General features: G+C 38.6%; 1 long non-coding RNA gene across 2 annotated transcripts in view; it reads right to left on the bottom strand.

Moving 5' to 3' along the window:
- LOC118544378 (uncharacterized) overlaps positions 1-22,245 on the bottom strand; it is a 113,640-nt gene that overhangs the window by 20,040 nt on the left and 71,355 nt on the right. The window contains exons 2-6 of one of the 2 annotated variants that reach the window (XR_013449515.1): positions 22,014-22,167; positions 17,848-17,962; positions 17,474-17,606; positions 16,183-16,340; positions 14,633-15,054 (exon numbers count right to left, since the gene is read on the bottom strand). This is a non-coding gene — a long non-coding RNA (uncharacterized LOC118544378). Of the gene's footprint in view, positions 1-14,632; positions 15,055-16,182; positions 16,341-17,473; positions 17,607-17,847; positions 17,963-22,013; positions 22,168-22,245 lie in introns of those variants that run through there. The other variant, XR_013449516.1, reaches the window with a different exon arrangement.

The raw sequence follows: 22,245 nt of genomic DNA, 5'->3' as shown, positions 1-22,245 counted from the left end.
ACTGCGCAGCCTACTGTCAGCAGCCTCAAAATACAGTCTTCAACAAAAAAGAAAAGTATATACATTATGAATTTTCCCAAAACATAGTTCCAGAAATGTGGAGTTTGTGAGAAAACAATCCTGAGATCCTTGATTCTAAAGAAACACAAACTATCCTGCTTTAGCAGGGTTGATTATCTTGTATATATAATGTACTATAAAAGAACTTGCAGTGGACTTGGAGAGAGAAGATGTGCAGATTCTGCCACTTTCTACCTGGGATATCCAGAAATAGTTCCCTAGATCTCAGCATTTTCATCTGTACATTAAGGATAACGACATCTACCTTTCCGAAAGAGTCACCAAATAAAATAATGTGCACCAAACATATTGTTTGTTTTTCCATCATCAATGTTTTAAAAAAATTCATCTGTATAACATATGGATGTCCAAGTGGATCCTTCATTCATTCCTTTATTTATTTATTAAATGTTGTCAAAACTCACAAGATGCTAAGAATGGTATTATACATCGAATGCGGGTTAGTGATTAAACAGAGTGAATAAATAAGTGAATATATGCATGCATATATATTTGTGTAAGTGTATTATGTGTATGTGTTTTTACAAAAATTACAACTGAAATAGGTGTACAACAGAATAAGGATTGAGTGAAGGACGGGTCTCTTAAAGTGCTTAAAAAAGTTAGGGAAAGTCTATGAGGAAGTGACATTTCAACCAACATTTGAAATATAGAAAAGCGTGAATCAAGTAAATAGGGGTGGGAGTGAAGAGGTGTGTTAACTGTGAATGGGTGACTTGGCACTGAGGAACATTTCAAACTTTACCACTTCAGAAGTAATGTTCAACAGCATGTGTAACTAAGAGAGCCAGTAATTGTTACAGGAAACAAAATTAAATCACACCTCTTGAGTTTCTTTGCCCTTTCCTCTATTTACTTCCTGGACATCAATAATCACTCGATATGTGTCTTTTGAGCTCTTGCTGATGACTCTAGTGTTTTCCAAAGTACAACCATTATCCCCAGAGATAATTGGCTTTAAAAGAGATATATTCTGGGGCTCCTTCCTGGAATTACTAAATCACACTATCTTGGGGAGGGGCCCTGGAATATGCATTTGTAACAATTTCCTCAGGTGACTTTGGTGGGCAGTAGAATATGAAAACTGCCAGACCAGGCACAAAGCTAGGACAGACATTTTGTGTTCCCTGACATGAAGACTTTACAATATAGTCTGGGTGATTAAGACTTACATACTTGAAAAGATAACAACACAACATTTTATTAGGATACATGCCAAAATAGATGTAACCAAAAATGGCTGAGGATCTCAGGTGTTGAAGATCAAGGGAAATGCCAGCCTTTCAGCTCCAGTGAGTGGACGCCTTCCTATGATAGACTCTGTAAAGTGGGAGTGAGGCTAAAACCTTATGAATTGTATGAGACTCATGAGGGAGCACCAAGACATTTAGCTCAAAGGCCAGGTGACATTTTAGAAGTTCTAATCAGTATTGGGGGAGTATTTGTGCAGCAGAGTCTTGCCCAACATCTTCAACAGACAACCTGTGAAACAGAGGGACATCGAGCAAAACACCAATGGACAGAGCACAGGGGTGCCAGGCCTGCATCTCAAACCCCACTGGAAAAACTGGTGCAGGAAAGGTAATCTGAATCACTGAAAAATCATCATCTAAAAATTCTGCCTGTCTTTTGAGACCTTGTTCTCCCATTTCCGCCAAATATAAATAAAACTTAATTTTTGAAATTAGAATTGTTTACCCTTGAGGCACCTCTAGGCTTGGAAAGGAGATATGCTACATCCTGCACCAGGGAAGGCTTTGGCTCAGTATTTTTTTTTTTTTAAATAATCTCTACACCCAACATGGGGCTTAAACTCAGGACCCCGAGATCAGGAGTTGCATGCTCTTCCGACTGAGCCAGCCAGGCGCCCCTTTGGTTCAATATTAAACAACATTACTGAACTACCATTATCTACCTATGTTTCCCAAATTGATACCTAGATTGAGATACTTTGCTAAGGAGAATTTTTACCTTGATGTTTCTTTCTCCTTTTAATCTCCAAGGTCAGTTTGGACTTGGTTTGGAGTGGATTTGGAGAACCACAATGCTCTTTACTCTTTCTTATGTTAAATAATCTTTCTGATTTGACTTCAGGTCTTCAAATAATATTACCTTTTGGATGCTATATTATAAAAGCAATCAATATTGGCAAGAGAGATGTTGACAAGCAAGTGCAGAACTGAAGAGAGGACAACCTGCCCCACTGCCTTCCCTCTTTCTCCATATTCTACTCTTGGTCCTCTAAGTAACTTGATAACCCAGGATTTTGAGGAGCTTTCTTAGGCATGTCTCCAACTGCCCTTCTGCTGATGCTTGTTCAGGCAAGCTTCTAGGCAGGTATAGCACTACCAGCTTCCAGCACTACCAACATATATCCAACTCCAAAGAGTATGAATGAATTATTGAATATAGAGACTTGATATTCTACTTTGGAAAGGTTTTCAACAGCTGGTTTATTAGTTCACTGACATATATTACCACAAAAGTCATCATTTTTAGGACTTTATGCCTTTTTGTACATTTTTCCAAAAGTCAGGAATGCCATTACCTCTCTATTAAGACCCAGCAGAAAATATACTTCTGTGGCCTTTTCAAAAGGTCCTTACCTGTTCCTGCCGCTGGTTCATAACAATGGGCTCAGAACCATATTTCTCAGACTGTTCATTGGTTAGCTGTATATGTATATCTGTATATCTCGCACTTACGTTTTCAGGATGTTAGACAGAGGCTTTGAATTCAGAAAGTTTGGGCTCCATCATTTACTTCCCGTGTGTGTTTAATAAAACCACTTAAACATACTTGGTACTAGAATTTTCTCCTATATAATGTCATTAGTAATATCCACGTAAGGCTTGTTAGGAAAATTAAGTGAGAAAATTAATAAAGAAGGTCTCATACAGCGCTAGGTACAGATTAAGTGTTCAAAATATCAGCTGATCTGGTTAAATCAGAATGACCAGTGTCACTTCCGGCAGAATTCATTCCCATAACAATGGCTGGGTGTTTTTTTCTTTTTTTTTATTCATATACTGAAAAGAGTTCTTGTTTCTCAAAAATTCCAGCCAAGAAAAAAATGAATATCTTTGTTTTGATTTCAGTGTCCTGAAAGTTCCCAGATAGAAATACAACATGAGCTATAAACCCCCAAATCCTCAAAGTTCTACCACCTACCAACCAAAATACAGAATTTTCCCAGTTCTTCCTCCTTCTGTATTCCAGGCAGTTAGTGAGAAGGTGCTCGTAAAAATAGTAGTTTCCCCTTACACAGACCCACTGACCTTTTCCCCTTTCTAAATGTGTTTCCCTCTGCAACATTTGAAGAACTATAATGTTTCATCTTTCCCACCGAATAGCCAGTGATTACGTAGGCAAGGTGTTATCTGAAATACTGGGAAAGGAGAAGAGGGTAGAGAAAATTTCCCTAGGAAATACTATTCACATCACTAGTTTAGCTGGAACACTGTAGATACACTAAGGGATTGATCTACCTTTACTGGAGAAGTGGGTGCGTCAGAAACATTAAGATCCCAGGTAACAAGCGCATAGTTGGAACAACACTGGCAAATAAGAAATGTGAAATAGAATACTATTAGGACATTACTGTGGAAAGACAAACTGAATTTGCTTTTCAAAAGTTACCCTATAATTTTTAATACATGGACCATAGAGAGTGAGCAGTAAAAAATGTTTGAAAGTGCGGGGGCACTTGAGTGGTGCCCTTGGTTAAGGTCAGACTCTTGGTTTCAGCTCAGGTCATGACTTCAGAGTCCTGGTATTGAGCCCCGAGTCTGGCTGCGTGCTCAGCATGGAGTCTGCTTGAGATTCTCTCTCTCCTCTCCCTTTGCCCCTCCTGCTCGTACTCTCTCTCTCTTTCTCTAAAATAAAGAAATAAAATCTTTAAAAAATAAATGTTTGAAAGTGTGGCCATGGATAAACTGCCTAAAATCTGAATTTTGAGCAATGACATGAGAGCCAGAAGCCCTAACATTTAATTAAGAAAGAAAAAAATTAATCATTACAATTTAAATGAACATAGGATTTTTACTGGGGAAGACAGGAAAATATTAGCAGACAATGGAGAATCAGGATAAAAAAGAAAAGGGATCTTTTAGAAACTTAAACATGTTACCATACCTTGCTAATGATCTAAGGATCTTCATATTTCAAATTCCAGTGGTTAATTATCATTCTTTCTCTTACTTGATCTATCAGCTGCATAACTCATACAGACCTCCTCCTTCTGAAAATATCTACTTTCTTCACTTGGTTCCAAGAGATCTCATTCCCCATTCCTGTCCCCTGCTTCTTTACTGGACCACCTCCCTCTTTCCAGTTTCTCAAAATTGAGCTTCTTCTCTATCTGCACTTTGTAGGCGCTCTAACTGAGTCCCATATTTTTGTAAATGTCCTCCAAGTTTATCTCCAGCCCTCACTTCTCTCCTTAAGTCTAGACTACTGCATCCAACTCTATTCAATCTCTTCTCTTGGATGCCTAATGGGGCTTTTTAAAAAATTTTTTTAAATTTTATTTGAGAGAGAGAGTGGCGGGAAGGGGCAGAAGGAGGGAGAGAGAGAATCTTAAGCAGGCTCCACGCTCAGTGTGGAGCCCAACACGGGGCTCAGTCTCACAACCCTGAGATCATGACCTGAGCCGAAATCAAGAGTCGGATGCTTAACTGACTGAGCCATCCGGGCACCCCCTTAATGGGGCTTTGATGATAAATTTAAATTTAAATGATAAATTTAATATTTATCAAACTGAACACTTAATTTTCACCCAGCTACCCAAACCTATCCCTCCTCCCAAAGCCTTCCGCACGATACTCAGTGCCACCATCATTTGCCTGTTGCTCAGCCAAAAGCCTCAAAGTTATCCATGACTCCTCTCTTCCTCTCACACCCTACATCAAACTCCTTCAGCAAACTCTGGCCACTTTATGTCCATTTAGGATTGGGAGCCTAGCTGCTCCTTATCACCTCCTCTTTGTCTAGTGTTCTAGCCCTAGACCAAACATCACTTGCTTTCCCCTAGATTCCTGCAAGTCCTCTATCTGGTCTCTGTGCTTCCATGTTTATACCTCTTTCTCCCATAAGTCTATTCTCCAGAGCAAATAGGGATTCTTTTTAAAATACGAATAAAATCCTATAATTTTCTTCCTTGGAAACATCTAGTGGCTTCCCATCCCACTCACTCACAAACCCAAACTCTTTAGGTTGGTCTACAAGTTCTTCCATTATCTGACTATGCTTTTCATCACCATCCATTACTTCATCATGTCCTGCCACAGAGCCTTTGGACTTGCTGTTCTTTCTGTTCCCTGAAATAGTCCTAGAACTTGCATTATGACTTCTTTCATGTCTCTGTTCAAATACCAGCCTTTTCCTGACACCTGCGCCTTACTCTCCAACATTATACTCTACTTTTTTTTTTTTTTTCTTATTTTTGAGAGAGAGAGAGAGAGCATGAGCAGGAATAGGGGGCAGGGCAGAGGGAGAAGGAGACAGAATCTCAAGCAGGTTCCATGCCCAGGGCAGAATCTGACTCGGGGCTCAATCTCATGACCTGAGCCGAAATCAAGAGTCGGACGCTCAACTGACTGAGCCACCCAGGAGCTCCTGTCCTCTACTTTTTAAAACCTCATGGCTTGGGCGCCTGGGTGGCTCAGTCAGTTGGGCATCTGCCTTCGGCTCAGGTCATGATCTCAGGGTCCTGGGATCGAGCCCCGTGTTGGGCTCCCTGCTCAGTGGGGAGTCTGTTTCTCCCTCTGCCCCTCTCCAGGCTTGTGCTCTCTCTCTCTCTCTTTCTCTCTCTGTCAAATAGATAAATAAAATCTTTAAAATAAATAAAATAAAACCTCATGGCTCATATGTCACTACTAGGCATTATATCATTTATTTATCTATTTGCTTATTGTCTGCCCCACCACTCCCACTAGAACGTAGGCTCCATGAGGGCAGGGACTTGTCTGTTCTGTTTTCTGCTACACTTCCAGTGTCTAGAACAATTTCCAAAACATGATGGGAAACTAATAAATAGTTTTTGAATAAAATAAATTACTAATTGAACATGGGTAAAGTATTTCTTTAGTAAATTACACATGACTTACAATATGGATGCTGTCAATCTCAATGAATTCTCTTGATTTTATAAAATCCCCAGCAGAATTCCTACACAACTGGCTGGTGATAATGGACAAGGTTCTGGAGTCCACTCCTATTTGTATGAGCAACATATCACTTACATACAAATGCAAGTGTAACTTACATCAATAGTAACTAAACATGAACACTAATCAGCTCATTTTGAACTATAAATTTATAAGATGTCATCAATAAATCTGAAGGCACATAGAGCCAAAGAGCTCAAGAACTAAACAAATACAAAGAAACCACACAAAGAAAAAGCAAATGATTAGTATTCACACATGTGGTAATCAGCCTGGGATCACAAAACCAAGGTAGGAAAAGATCAAGGCAAATATCATTTGATTCACCTCCACATGAACAACCTACACAGTTTCCACAGAAAATAGAGAACTTACTGAGGCCATCTATTGTCTCTCCTCTAGAGTTTTCAGAAGGTACTATGAGGTCTGCTCACTAAAATTTTCAGTGAATAGGTCCAGCAAGAAACATTTTGGAGGACTCACTGAATGACAGCATAATGAATCCAGTCTTCCTCACATACCTTAAAAGGAACATAAGTGTTCTAAAAAAAAGTCATCCATAAATATCAAGTTAATTGTCCTTTAAAAATCCAGGAACTAAGAGATTCTCACCATTAGTCACTTTCACAAGCTCTCTGTGTCATTTACTTCTGGTCAAGGATCAGGAGAATCATGAGATGATGGAAGGCAGATGCTCACCTTCAAAGACAAATACTGGGGATTTCTCAAGGACAATCCCCTTCTCTTGAGCAGCTTCAAGCACATTTAAAAATGAGACATATGCACAGAGGTACACACACACACACACAAATGTGTAGAATCATGCTCACTCAGATATACCACAAGAGATTACAGGATCATTCATGCATCCTTCTAAGTTTTGTTTTGTTTTGTTTTGTTTTTTCTGATTTATCATTTTCATGTTTTGAAAAGGATAATTAGACTAATATATCTGAAAATTTGGGTACTTGCACATTTGGGAAAGTTTCAATCATAGAAAAGCAGGATGTTAAATATCACCAAGGATTTTTCTGTCTTTTTATTTTTCATTCATATTTCACATGCTGATTGAGAACAGAATCAGAATGTCCCCCCCTCTTCAGCCTGGGTCCTTTGGGGTGTCCATTACCAAAGAGTTGCTACAGGCCCATGCAAACTCTTGAGCTAAAGGGACACTGGGCTGGCTTAGTCGATAGAGCATGTGACTCTTGATCTCAGGGTTATGAGTTTGAGCCTCATGTTGGGTGTAGAGATTGCTCAAACTCTTGAGCTAAAAATAACTATTATAAAATAATTATTAAACATGTCACATACCATGGTTAGGGAGCATGCCTTTTAATCCCAGGGAGAAACAAAGAAAAGACAAGAATGAAGTTAGATAAAAGAGTAGTAGGAAAATGCTATGCAGGACCGAATATGTGGTTAACATATATTCTAAGATAGTTTCTCATTAAAAAAAAAAACTAAAAATAATTTATCTCACTTTGTTTTGACCCACCTTCTTTTGGTGACCTAAAATAGGGACTGTAACTTTTTACTTTTGCTTATCAAAGACTGTAATTATACATATATAATCAAATAGGTACAAAATATATTCATGTTTACTTATTAAACAAATATTTATTGAACACCTACTATGTGGTAAGTACTGTTCCAGGCACCAGGGAAACAGCAGTGGACAAAAATATAAAAATACCTGCTCTTGTAGGACTTATATTCTAGTGTGAGCAGACAATTTTTAAAAAGTAAGAAGTAAATATAAAGAATGTTAGATGATTTTAATTGCTGTAGATGAGAATAAAGCAGGGAAGGAAAATAAAGAGTTTTGAAGGGTTGCAATAGAAATATGGTAGTCAGGAAAGACTTCACTAAGAAGAGATAAACAAAATCTAAAAGAAGTAAGGGACCAACTCATCCAGATATTCAAGAAATAGTCTTCTAAGTAGGGGAAACAATTTGTGCAAAGGGAATGTGCAAAAGGCAGAGTCAAGGAAGAAGTGTCAGTGGCATGAAGTATTCAAGACATAAAGTTAGAGTGATTATAGAAAGTCTGAGTGCTTAGAGCCTTGTAGGGCTTCCTAGTGACTTTGACTTTGCTCTGAGTAAAATACAAAGTCAGTGAATGATTTTGATCAGAAGAGTAAATAATCAATTTTTTTAAAGGCTCACTCTGGCTGCTATATAGAAAATAGACTAAAGGTGTGGGATGAAATGGAGGATAAAAAAAGGAAGGTTGGATAAGAGGTTATTGCTATAATCCAAGCACTGGATAATGATGGCTTAGAGCAGGTTGGTAGCAGTGGAAGTGATAAGAAGGAACCAGATTCTGAATATTTTCAAGACAAACATGATGGGAAACTAATAAATAGTTTTTGAATAAAATAAATTACTAATTGAACATGGGTAAAGTATTTCTTTAGTAAATTACACATGACTTACAATATGGATGCTGTCAATCTCAATGAATTCTCTTGATTTTATAAAATCCCCAGCAGAATTCCTACACAACTGGCTGGTGATAATGGACAAGGTTCTGGAGTCCACTCCTATTTGTATGAGCAACATATCACTTACATACAAATGCAAGAGCTAGTCCTGGTGTTCGCTGGGGGCAATCCCTCCTTGATAACAGCAGAGAAAGTAGAAGAGAGCCACGCATTTAGAGCCACGCTTAAAGGAAATGAAACAGTAGAGCTAAGTCAGATCTGGCTATTCACGTCTGCCTCCAGTCTGCCTGGTGTTCGCTAACAGGATGAAGTACAGACTGGGTGTGAGAGGTTATCAAGATTGACTCTAAAGACTGTGGTCTGAGCACCTACAAAATGGAATTTTTATAAGTCCGTGGAGATCAGAAAGAATTGACAAGAGCAAGTTAAGAGTGATGGGACATATGGACATCCTAATTTTCAGACACCAATTAAACATTCAAGTTAAAGGGAAGAATCAAGGGAAAGAGAGAGATTTAGGGGATTTACAGCATGTAAGTGGTATTAAAACCATAAGAATGAATGAGATGATTCAGGAATTAAATCAGAATAGAAGAGAGATTTAAGGACTGAGATTTGGACCACTCCAAAATCAAGAAGTCAGGAGCTGAAGAGGAACCAGCAATGGAAAATGAAGAAAAAAAAAAAAAAAATGGCCCATGAAGTGAAAGGAAAACCAGACTTGTCCTGGAAGACAAGTGAAAAAATATTTCAAAGAGGAAGTGATAATCAACTATGTCTGATTTTACTCATAGTTCAGGTAAAAAGGGGACTGAGCATAGATCTTGGTTTCAATGACAGAAAATCTTGGTGACATAGACTAAGGGCAGTTTCTGTGGAATACTGGAAGCAAAAGCTTGACTCAGAATAAAATGGAAATAGAGAAATCAGAGATAGGAGCATAGTTGACTCTATGATGGAGATTTACCATAAGAAAGAGAAAAATAGGCGCAGTGGTTGAAAGGGAGTAATAAGACCAAGAGACGTAATCTTTTTTTAATGGGAAAAGAAAATTAAGGACTCAGTCCATATTTACATACTGATAAGAAAGATCATGTTAGCAGAGAGAAAATTGTAGAGAGAAGAGAATTTCTGGAGGAATACCCTTCTGGAAAGGAAAGAGCTAGTCCTGGTGTTCGCTGGGGGCAATCCCTCCTTGATAACAGCAGAGAAAGTAGAATATGCAGCCACAGAGGCCAGAGGTTGAGTGGATGAGGTAGTGGGAATTTGCAGAAATTCTCCTCTAATTACCTCTGTTTTTCTCAGTAAACTGGGAAACAAGATCACCACCTGATAATAAGGGTTTAAAGAGTAAAATTCATAATTCAAGGAAAAACAAAAATAATGTCCAAAGAGCAAGATCTGAGATCTGCTGTCTGTTTAAAGACAAACATCTGTGCAAGGGCTCAAGACAGGACAAGATGTGTTGATGTACAATCTGAAGTACAATCTCTTTCTCTTCGCACAGCCTGTGAAGAGACAGAGACGAAGAGAGCCACGCATTTAGAGCCACGCTTAAAGGAAATGAAACAGTAGAGCTAAGTCAGATCTGGCTATTCACGTCTGCCTCCAGTCTGTCCAGATGCAATCATTACCACCACCAGGTTTCAGTTTTACCACCAAGTAAGTCTTGTGTACTTACACATGTTTATTTGGCAGTGGGGGGAGGCATGTGAAAAATGGAGGAGTATTATTCTGTTTATTTGTTTTTAATGAGGAATCCCCATTTGCCAGGTTTTTTATGTTTCTGTTACAAAATCATCAATGCACCTTTGCACAAAATATGTTGCATTTCAAAATTAGCCTAAAGTTGACTGCTTTTACATAAACTGGAATTTTCTCATACTTTAATGGAGAAAATTGACATGTTCCCTTTTGAATTAGAGCAAAACAGGTTGCATATGGACACAACAAAAGATTTGTTGTGAATGAAATAAGTCACATTCTGTACATATTTAACTATAGGTTATTTCTTGAACTCTGATTTGCTTATTCATTCACTCATCAAATAAATATTTATTAAGTACCTACTGTGTATCAGGCACATAGTATACGACAGCGAAGAACCAGACAAAGATCTTTGCCTTCATGAAGCTTATTATATTCGAGAGGGAGAAATATAGATAATAGACAATTAACAAAACAAATAAAATGTTAAATAGGTAAGAAGATCCTAAGTACAATGAGAAAAAATGCATCAGAGTAGGAGAAATGGGAAGACGGTTTACTATATGAATGGTGTGGTCAGAGTAAGTCTCACCGAAAAACTAACATTAACACAAAGATTTGTAGCAGATGAAGGTGAAGTCATATAAGTTCTCTGGGGAAGAGAGAGCCAAGCAGAGGGAGCAACAAATACAAAGGCTTGGGAGAGAGAGTGCGTGGAATGTTCCTAGCAGTGTGCAGGGGCAGCTTGAGGGATGTGAGTGAGAAGAGAAGTAGAAGAAAGGACTGGTTACATTAATTGTGGGGCCCCATGCAACATGAAAATGTGGAGCTCTTTGTTCAAAATTATTATGAATTTCGAAATAGGGGCGCCTGGATGGCTCAGTTGGTTAAGCGTCTGCCTTTGGCTCAGGTCATGATCTCTGGGTCCTGGGATCGAGCCCCCACATCAGGCTCCCTGCTCAGCGGGGAGCCTGCTTCTCCCTCTCCTGCTCCCCCTGTTTTTGCTCTCTCTCTCTGTCAAATAAATAAATAATATCTTTAAAAAAAAAAAAGTATTTCAAAATAGCTATAGCAGAGACTTAAACCGTGCATCCACACCTTCTGAGCACAGAACCTTGTGTCACTGCACAGGTCACACACCCATGATGCTGGCTTTGGCAGGAGATAAGGTCAGGCAAGTCAAATAGGAAAGTGAGGGAACATATTCTGGGGGGTTTTCTAGGCCCTCTTAAGAACTTTGACTTTTACTCTGAGAGAAATGGCACATCATTGGAGGGTTTTAAGCAATCTAACTTACAACATCCGTGTTGAAATTAGTTTGGGACCCCAGGTGGAAGCAACAGACTGGTTAGGGGACTATTCCAATAATCCAGGTGGGAGGTGATGGAAGGCTGGATCCAAGGACAGTGTTTGTGGAAGGGGTCCAGTCTTCTTGTTTGTGGAAGGAGGCCATCCTATGCATTGTAGCACGCTCACCATCACCCCTGACCTCTCACTACTCCCTGCTCAGTCAGGGAGTAGTGAAGTTCCAGACTCTGGAAACACCTTGAAGATGAAACCAACAGGATTCATGATGGGTTTTGTGTCAGGAGAAAGAAAAACTTCAAGAGGAATGAAGAATGACTCCAAGGTTTGTGGCTTGAGGAACAGAAAAACAAGAGTTGCCATGAACTTAGACAAGGAATTGTGAGAGAGACAGACGGGGTGGTGGTAGAGACAGATATCAGGAGTTCAGTTCTCAACATGGAAGTTTGAGATTCCTCTTAGACATTTGAGTAGTGGAGACAGTGACCTGGACATTGGCAACATGAGTGTGGTATTTAAGAGAGTGGTCAGGTTGGACATATAAATGTGGAAGGCAGTTTCAGAATCCCCATCAACTCCTGAGAGGTGTCCTCAAGAGAGGGGCTGCCTGGGCTGGGTGAAGACAGGAAATACCAACAAGGGGGAGGAACACAGGACAGAGGAGGAAGTGAGGGGGGCCATAAGGCGGTTGTATGTGAGGCACCTCTTTGAGGAGCTCAGAAATAATTTGAGAATAATTTATAGGAGAGGATTGATATTCAATAATTACAGTGAAGGAGGGTCAGACTCACTGTAGTTTACGTCACTGTTTATTGATGAGTGATGTCATTTTTACAGCCAGCTTGGTAAAAGATGTGTGTACACATATATTCTGGTTCCAAATGGGGACCAAAGGACTGTGTATTTATCAGCTGATTTCTTTGAAATTGGTTTCCTGGCAAAATGTTCTGCTGGCTCAGGAATGTAGTACCACATCATTTCTCTAAGCTGAGTGAACTGCATTGTTCTTTCCAGTCTTCTGCCAGATCTCCTTTTTCCTGCCCTCATCACAGTAGGAGGAATGAGTGGAAAGAAAATTTTCAAAATCGGAATACGAAAGGAACACAGATTTCCATTCTTAAATATTACTTTATACCTCACTCTCCTCTTGTACCTCAACAAGAGGAAGAAAACCTACAGGTGTTACTACTTAATAACTCATAATATGGGTTGAAATAATGTTGACAGTGCTGATAATTTCAATGTAAAATAGACCTTATTTTTTTTCCTGAAATCTGCATTAAACTTATTCTCCATTTTGAAGACAGCCTCTATTTTGGGGTTTATGAATGAGTGGAAAAAGGTAAATTCATCTAACACACAAATGGAAGAGGAAATGTGTCCCTTTCATGTCTTTAAAAATATAATTATGTCCTCCAGGTTCAAACTGGATATAACATGAGTAATTATTTTATGTGTTTGATAACAAAACTCTAAAAACATGTAGAAAAACGTTCTAAAAATTTATAATGTGAAAAGAACAAAACTACTTCAGGATTATATCATATACATGTTATTTGTTCATTCTGATAATTCATATAAAATAGAGTTTCTCAATCTCAGCACTGTAGACACAGGAGCTGGATAATGTTTTGTTGTGGGAGGCCATCCTATGCATTGTAGCACGCTCACCATCACCCCTGACCTCTCACTACTCCCTGCTCAGTCATGATAATCAAAAATATCTCCTGAAGGTGTAAAATGTCTCCTGGGTGACAAAATCACCCTTGGCTGACAACCAGTGATACAGACTCTATTACTTCACAGATTATAATAGAGAACTAAATTCATCTTCATAATGCATTTTGTTATTCTTTCATTTTGAGCAACTACTTTGAAGTCAGCAATCAAGGGAGGACAACAAAATTTCGCCAAAAAGATAATGTAAAGCATCTTATCTCCTAAAATTTTAAACAACACCATGCACACTGTCATTTGATGAAGCATACAAATTATCAGTTATGTCAGTGTCGTATTTCTGCCACTCATAGATGACACAGTTGACTAATCTACTTCCTTCTTCAGAAACTCAACAGCCTAGAAACAGCAAGTATCAGGCGACTTTTTGTTCACTCAGTAGGATCTATGTCTCACTAAGCTGGGCAATAGGCAGGAAGACCACAGAATTGTACCATAGATTTGCTTTTAATCTGTTTTATCTGTTTACAGATAAGAGCTTAACTGTGAGCACACTTTGCCACGGACATATTTTAATACAATTCCTTTTCATGTCAGACTTTTAAGAAGCTTTATGTTACTTGCTTCCATTTCCATTTCATATGGGAAATGCAACAGTTAGAAACTTGTAACTGGATCATAAATAAATCCAAGCTATTTGTCCACTGCATTCTCATCTCTTATTTTATGCATGAAGAAAAGCTACCACTGGACAGAATTCATGCACATAAAGCATTTCTTGTGAGGACTATAAGAAGAGTCTCTGTAGCAAAGCCAATTTTCAAGACTAGATGACAAGCCTCTTATTTTGAACAATATTTGGTACAAGATAATACCAATAATTGTCACAAGTTTTGATTAGTTCTTACAATTCCTAAATTTACTCTTGTTGTAGCTGAACTTTGACCCTGTTTTGTTGACTTTCTTCCAGTATATACGAATGGTCCCCCCCCCCCCCAAAAAAAAAGGAATAATGGACAATTTGATGTTTGGAAGTAATTCTGAGACCATGTTTTTATTCAACAGATTTTTTTTAACTTCCTCTACTTATTGTATAATTTTTCTAGACCTCCCACACTTTTGAAGGCATATTCCAGACAAGGATATCCAGGTGGTGGCATTTCCAAGAAAAGTGATATAAATAGAAAAAATCTTTTTTTAATTTATTTTCATGTTGTTTTAATGAGGAACCAAAAAAAAGAGGGAAAGCATTCTTCCTCCCCTCGTAGGCAGGGCAGATGAGAAAATAGAGAAGCAGTAAGAAGTGAATACTTTCTACTGTCAGGGAAACGTGATCAGATATTGAGACAAATGGATTTTCCTGTGTTCTGCAAAGAAAAACTTCTTCATTCTTTTGAAAGTTTTAAACTTTTTAATTTGATTTTTTTGGTACAGGCTAAAGGATTCATTAAAAAACAAAAACTTTTTTTCCTCTTTAATTTAAAAAAAAAGTATTTAATAGCAACGGTCTGAGGAAGAGGAGAAAAAAGGAAAGAAAGCAAGAAAAGCCACAAAGCTCCAGCTGCACTTAGTTCCTGTTTACTCAGGGCATCTGGTGACGTAGGCTTGTTGTATTTTGAATTCACGTGTTAGAAACATTCATTCAGAGAGGAAACTGGCTTTAGCATAATCTGCAGAAGAAAATAGCATTCACAGAACTGTTATTTTAAAAGGTGCACAGAAATCTGTATTTCTTATTTAAATTAACCTCATTTTAGCTAGAACTAGCCAGAACGGGGGGGGGGGGGGGGGGGGCAGGAATCAATAGATGAATTTTATGGTAGGTAACTTCTGATTTTAAATTTGAACAAAGTTTCGTCAACAATTATTGGAACCTGAGAAAGAGTCAAACATCAAAACCTGAGTAGCTGAGAGTTTGGGGTCTCACTTCTCAAAACAGGGGAGCTGGAAGGAGGAGCCTTGCTTTGCCTTAGCCTTGCTTTGAAGTCCCTGATCTGGGAGTCCAGTGATCTTGTTTACCTCCAACCACACCTCTGGGGTGAGTCTTAAGCAGCTCTAGTAACATCGACATTAAAATTGAGATCCCTGAGGCTAATATTGGGGAGGAAAAAGTTTTCATCCACCCTTCTTGATTCTTTGGCTGGTAAATTAACATGAGGCAAATTAACAGGACAAAACCAAATTTAATTATGTAAATACAGAAGCCCCATAAGAACCTGAGACCCAAGGACAATTTGGATATTTGAGGTTTTATATGCCATCCTGAGGTAATGGGACAGGGGCCTGGGGCTTCAAAGGGGAGGAGGGTGATTCACAGGACAATAAGAAGAGCAGATGTTTGGTATTAGATGTTTGTCCTACCATAGAGATAGCTCATTCAGGTAAGAAGTTACCTCTGGTGATAGCTTTCTTTTGGGGTCAGCCCCCCATCTAAATTCATTTAGGCAGTTAAGGAAGCAGTAAAAGTTCTTTTTTTAGTCCACTGGGTCTTTTTTTTTTTTTTTTTTAAAGATCTTATTTATTTATTTGAGAGAGAGAGAGCACACATGCACGTGCACGAGCATGGGGGAGGGGCAGAGAGGGAACGAGAAGCAGACTCCCCCATGAGCTGGGAGCCTGGCGCAGAATTCAATCCCAGGACCCTGAGACCATGACCTGAGCCAAAGGCAGATGCTTAACTGACTGAGTCACCCAGACACCCCAAGTCCGCTGTGTCTTGCCTGCCTTCGGCTCAAAATAATCCACATGCCAAAGCAGCCTATTTTGGGGTCAGGTATTTTGCTCTTCCTCAGTCATACCTTTGAAACATCCCCAAGAAGTTTCAGTCCATAAATTGAGTTGGTAGATTGCTTCATCTCATTGAACCGGTTTCTTAGTCCTGAGAACAGGTCAGTTCAGTCAAATGGGGCGTCTCATTTCAGGAGGTGGTGATGCAGATGTGTTTCCAAAGTGAGACCTATGGTGCAAGCAATTGGGTATTTAATAAGAGGCATTTCTATGGAAACAAAAGAAACACAGTGGTTAATGATTGGAGTGGACTCTAATCCTGGTTTCTGAGTTCTGAAGGCAATCCGTTGAGAAGATTGCCAGCCGTCTGGCTTGAAGCATCTCGGATGGAGTGGAGGCTGGCTTTGGCAGTCTGACAGATTTTCCTGGTTTGCAGTTTGAATGTCTCTGGTGATCGTTCTGAGTGGCCACACAGCAACAGGCATGAAGACTGTCCACACATGAGTTATTGTGGTGATCTCTCTTAAGTTTATAACAAGTTCACATTTTGTTTTGAAGGGCTTTGGGGGGAAAGGTGGGAGATTCCAAGCCAAAAAGGTGGGAGAAAATTGGATGTTAGTTTGGAGAATTGTCGCCAGCTATGAGGTAACTGGAAGGATTCAGGATCCAGTACAAAACCTTAAAGACAATGAACAGCACTAGAATCTAATATCCAAAAGTGTATATAATAGTGATGAAGGATAGTTGGAAGGTAGGGGCCCCTGCCCTAAGAGGAAACCACCCTTAAAAAGATTTTACACCACCCTGGAAGGAGCCCTCCACCCTTTCCCTTGTGATAGACAGATGAAAAAACCTGATTGTGTGACAGGTTCAGTGAGGGTTAATCGGATTAAAACAGCCTGCCAACAAACCCATTAAAACCCCTAGATTGAGAAACTCTGGTGGCAACCCTCTCGGGTCCCCTTCCTCCTCGGGAGCTTTGTACTATTACTTCATTACTGCTCAATAAACCTTTCTTTGCTGCCCACCATTCTGTCTGGTCTACCTCTTCATTCTTCAAAGTGACCAAGAACTGAGGGCACCGATGGAGAAAAAAATCCTGTAATAATGGTTTCTACTGACACAATTTTTTTCTCTCAAATCATCCTCATTTCTATCAAAGATAGCCAACTTAAGACTGATGTGTTTGCAAATTAAGTCTAGTTTCAAGAAACTTGGCATGATTATTTATATAAGTGCAGCAAAAATAGTGATTGACCATATAGGCTTTGTTAAATCTGCTTTGATGGAATTTTTCATAAGAAACCTTAGACTGAACTTTTAAAAGCCTCTCAAGGCTAAGAAGCCATGCCAAGGACTCACCATCAGACCTTGCCTTCGATGTCTGTAAATTTGGGTGAATTCCTCTCTTCTTGAAGTGCCCCAAATATCTTGAGATTCCTGAGCCTGTCAGGAAGTGACCTTCCTTACTCGCCTGATAAGGCTGCTAGGAACCCTGTAAGCAAGGTACCAGACCATTTTTTCCAAGGGGTTTTATCGGCTCCACAAAGTCCACCTTAGTTCCTTAAAGCTATCTGGTCGTATCTGAGTACATGAGTATGTCTCTCAAATATGACATTCCAGGCATAGCCTAGGTGATATAACCAATGTTTCCAATTGTGTCCTGTTACAAGAAGAACAGATTCTTATTGAAGTTATGTAAATAACTATATTGCCATGAAAATAAGAATACTCACTAGGTTACCGAATTCCAGAGAGATCAGATCAGGTTAGTTGTTTTGTCTTTGTTCACAAAGATCTATCTTACCAAATTGTTGAGAGCTTAAGAGAAAAGAGAAGATTTCCTTAAATCTGCAAAAACAAAGAAGAACTGGCGATGTTTCAAAACAGTCATAATAATTACAGTCATCCTTGTCAGTTTATTCAGTCCCATGTAATTAACACTTGTTCTGCTTGAATCCAGTTTTCCACCTGTTCTGGAAATTCTTACCCAGCCAAGTTTCATAATCTTAAAGTTATCAGAATCCGGCACTTGTCAAAAGGCCTTTCCTTGAATCTCCTTGAAGGTGAAGTACTTTTGCAGGAACACTCTCAAAAAGCACCTGTGTAAAGCAATAATTGTCTGTAAATGACCAGAAGACTTTAACTGCCCATTCTGAAAGATCTGATGAGTTCATTGTAATGGAATTGATAACAAAATTTGGTTATTTCTGTGACATACAACATTTTAAGGTAATAACTAGAATTGTGACTGATAACATTATACCAGGACATATCAGATTTTTAGGAATTTCATACAATTTCTAATATACGTACATTAATAATATTTATCAACATAATATGACCTAAAAAGGTTTATCATCACTTCCCAGGTAGCTTAACATACCAAATAAGCCTAAGTAGTGTAACATCTCTCTTTTTATAAGGAGAGAGAACAAATATTTTAAAATGTTTCAGGAACCATCTGGAAATTCTCAAATTTAATTTGAGGTCAAAAAAGACTTTATTTAGAATTTGATTTTGGGAAGTTTGTCAAAAAAATATTAAAAGAGTTAGAGACTTGACTAATAGAATCATAGCTCATTATGAAATGATAATTATCTATTTAATGAAAGTGACAAGATTTTAAGGGCAAACACAAGAGATTACAGTTATGAACAAAACCAATAAAAGACCTGATAAAGCACAGAAAATTATAAAACACAGAGCTTTTGCTTTCTAGGCAGATTACTTAAAAGGTAAAGAAATTTTCACAATCTGTTATCAAAAGCAGACCAAAAGTCCAAGAAAATCTTATCTTTTTTAAGAGAGAGAAAACCAATTCTAATTTTATACCAGCTTACTTTTGACATTAAAATGTATTTAACTTAAATTTATTCTAACCTTAGTCAACTTGACCGCACATTAAAATTCCTTTCCAAAGATTCCTTCTCCACAAACCTTCTACAACTTTCTTTTTCTTCAGCAAAAATATATCTCCATTCCTCATAACTTCTTTTACTAAAAACACATATACTACTTTCTTAGCATGGGAGATTTTTCCCTTATTACTTCTAGTAACTTTACACATATTAATTAGAATTCTTAACACTTAGAAATCATAATTTCTAATGAAAACTAAGAATTAAACAATTGTGAACTGTTACACCAGCATTCTTTAGATTGGCAAATTTATTAATACATTTCAGAATTTCTAAAGACATGATTTCTCATAGTACAATTTTTTTTAATGTAGCACAAAAATATGTTTACTAATATACCCAAATATCTTTTAGTTCCTCTGTAAAAGGAAGCCAAAAAATGGATAAGCCTATGTTTAGCAATTGTTTCAGTATTTTATCTTATTTGGAAATGATCTAAATATTTAAATGACTATCCATCATTTAACTTAGCAATACCTTAAGGTTCCAGATTACCAAAAGATTTGGGGAACCCATTTCAAAAGTTTTACTTAAAAACTCTCATCATACTTACATCCATTTAATTTATCTGGTCTTAACAATCATACTCATACTCCTAAAGATTTTGTTACAGGATTTCTTCTCTTTCAGTGTCCGTGGTTCTTGGTCACACCTCTTTGAAGAATGAAGAGGTAGACCAGACCAAGAGTGGTAGGCAGCAAAGCAAAGTTTATTGAGTGATAGTACAAAGCTCCCAAAGAAAGAGGGGACCCGAAAGGGTTGCCACCGGAGTTTCTAAGTCTAGGGGTTTTTATGGGCCTGTTGGCGGCTGTTTTAATATGATTAACCCTCCCTGCGTGCCTGCCACCAAATCAGGTTTTTGTCATCTACCTATGGTGGGAAAGGGTGGAGGCTCCTTCCAGGGTGGTGTAAAAATCCTTTTAAGGGTGGTTTCCTCTTGGGGGGCTGAGGGGGGCCTTGTCCCTGCCTGCTTTTCTTCCAACCATCCTTCATTAATTTCATGAGCCATTAAAGCAGTTAGCCATCATCTTAAATTACGTTCCTTGCTGACAAATTTTGTAACATAGATAACATGAGTTTATATGACTAACAACCCCGGTAGAATAATAGTATACTTCATGCTAAGAACTCTAAAGACTGGTCTGTATTAATTAAACCAACAAATTTAAACTTGTTTCAACACCAAACATTTTCCTAAGTGATATGATCCTGAAAAGCATTTAGGTTAGTTTTTATTATATTTTTTTGAGAATTTTTATGAATAATAAATTTATATAAGTGTGTGTTTGTTTAAGCCAATCAAAAAGAGCTATTTTAAAAATTAAGTATGGCAATCCATCCAGAGGTAGGAAAATATCACACATCTACAACATACATATATAGACATGCATAATCATACACAGAGACATAGAGGCCTTACAGTTACCAATATTTGTGAAGAAGATTTTTCATTTGCCCAATTTCCAAATATGTCTCTCCATATTTTTTTAATCCTGATAAGAAACCTCTCCCTAAAGTTTGCATCTGAAAAAAATGGTTTTTGGGTCTAGAGAAGACAAGGGTAGAAAATCTATATCACACAGGGATTATTATATTTCTTTGTACCCACTTTTTAATTTGGTCTTTTCATAGGTACCAGTGAGACAATTGTTTAGAATGACAGCTCTCTAAAAATTATTTCAAATATAACCAGTGCAAAAAGATCCCTCCTCTGGCCATTGATGAGCAGGATCTTATTAATCTCAACAGCGATTCAAACCAATAAGCCTTTCCATGGCTTAACCAAAGGTGCAAGAAACATCTTCAAAGGAGCATGCAAAAGCTGCAGCCCTCATAAGATCCAGAAAGTTCATGCCCAAAGAGAGTCTAAGAAAGTAAAAGCCCTCTGTTGTTACAGGTGGTAAGAATGGTATAATGAAAATGGTATCTCTGGTTTCCCACAAGACCATGACACTTCCAGTCCCAGACCCACTAATCTATGACACCAGGCAGATGCTAACTGGAATGGGATTTTTCCAGCACTAACTAAGCAAGAGAGTTGAGACAACAAAAGCCCCTAATAGATCAGCACCCCTTATGACATCTCTCCTGAAGCTGGCACAGTCAGACACAGAGAGTCCTGCTTGGGATTTTGTCTCTTGGAACCCCAGCCTATTAGACTGGCCACCAAGATGCACCCTGGTATGTGCACCTTTTGGCTGGGAGACCATAAAGGATGTTCTCACTGGTCACAAGACCAAGCTCTCGAGACACAGAACAAGACAAAACAAAAACCTCATCCAGTTCTTATTATATGCACATTAATATCTTTAGGTAAGGTTTGGTTCTCTTAGAGCCAAACTAATACCTGAGAGGGATGGGCGGCTGAGTTGGAGATTGGGTAGTGTTTCATAGCATGGCTCATTGCACGGAATTATTTTGAGGTTGGCAGGTGATCCTACTGTCAATCTAACCCACTCCCCTAGCCTGGGAGTCTTTTGAGTTAGGTGGCAAGTGCTCCAAAGCTCTGACGTGCTGAACCCATGCCCAGCAATTTTGTGGCTTTGGCTTTCAAGTGATCCGTCAGTGACAGCCCTAACCTCACAGGCATGTTAACCCACAACAAAGTTTATCTAAACAGATAGATGCTGGTCTGGTGAGAATCACAACCTCATCCGTCTGTGGGGCTGAATCAAACAGCAGGCTTCATAGGACCTATGCCTGCCTCCACCCTATGGTTTCCCTCCTTAAGACAAATAACACAATGGGCAGAGACAAATGAGGACAGTGACCATCCCTGGAAGGAAAAGGATCTATAAAAATCAACAGTACTCATAATAACAAGTCTTTACCAGAGTCACTATATCCAAGAAACTAGCTCCAGAAACATTTCTGCCAATTTTAAAATTAGAAAAAGAAATAAGAAGGACTTTCACCATTCTCACTTCCACCAAACCCTGTAGGCAGAGATCCAAGAGACTGACATGGTAAGAAACTCATACCTTCTGTCCACGGTCCCAAGGTCCCAGGGTCTCTCAGATCTCTTTAGTGCAGTAGCCCCACGGTGGAACAGTGTCCAGCCAGTGAAGTATCCTGCCAACTATGCCAACAGTTGGAAAGGAAAGCTTTTTTCTCTACACCTTCTTGGTTCTTTAGCTGGTAAATAGATATAAGACAGATTAATAGGAGAAAAATAAATTTTATGTATGTATGTATGGGGGGGCAGCCCATAAG

The sequence above is a fragment of the Halichoerus grypus genome, chromosome 7 (assembly GCF_964656455.1).
Source record: "Halichoerus grypus chromosome 7, mHalGry1.hap1.1, whole genome shotgun sequence".
Lineage (NCBI taxonomy): Eukaryota > Metazoa > Chordata > Mammalia > Carnivora > Phocidae > Halichoerus > Halichoerus grypus.
Note: the sequence above shows the minus strand (reverse complement) of the source record. Positions and strands in the feature narration are given on the sequence as shown.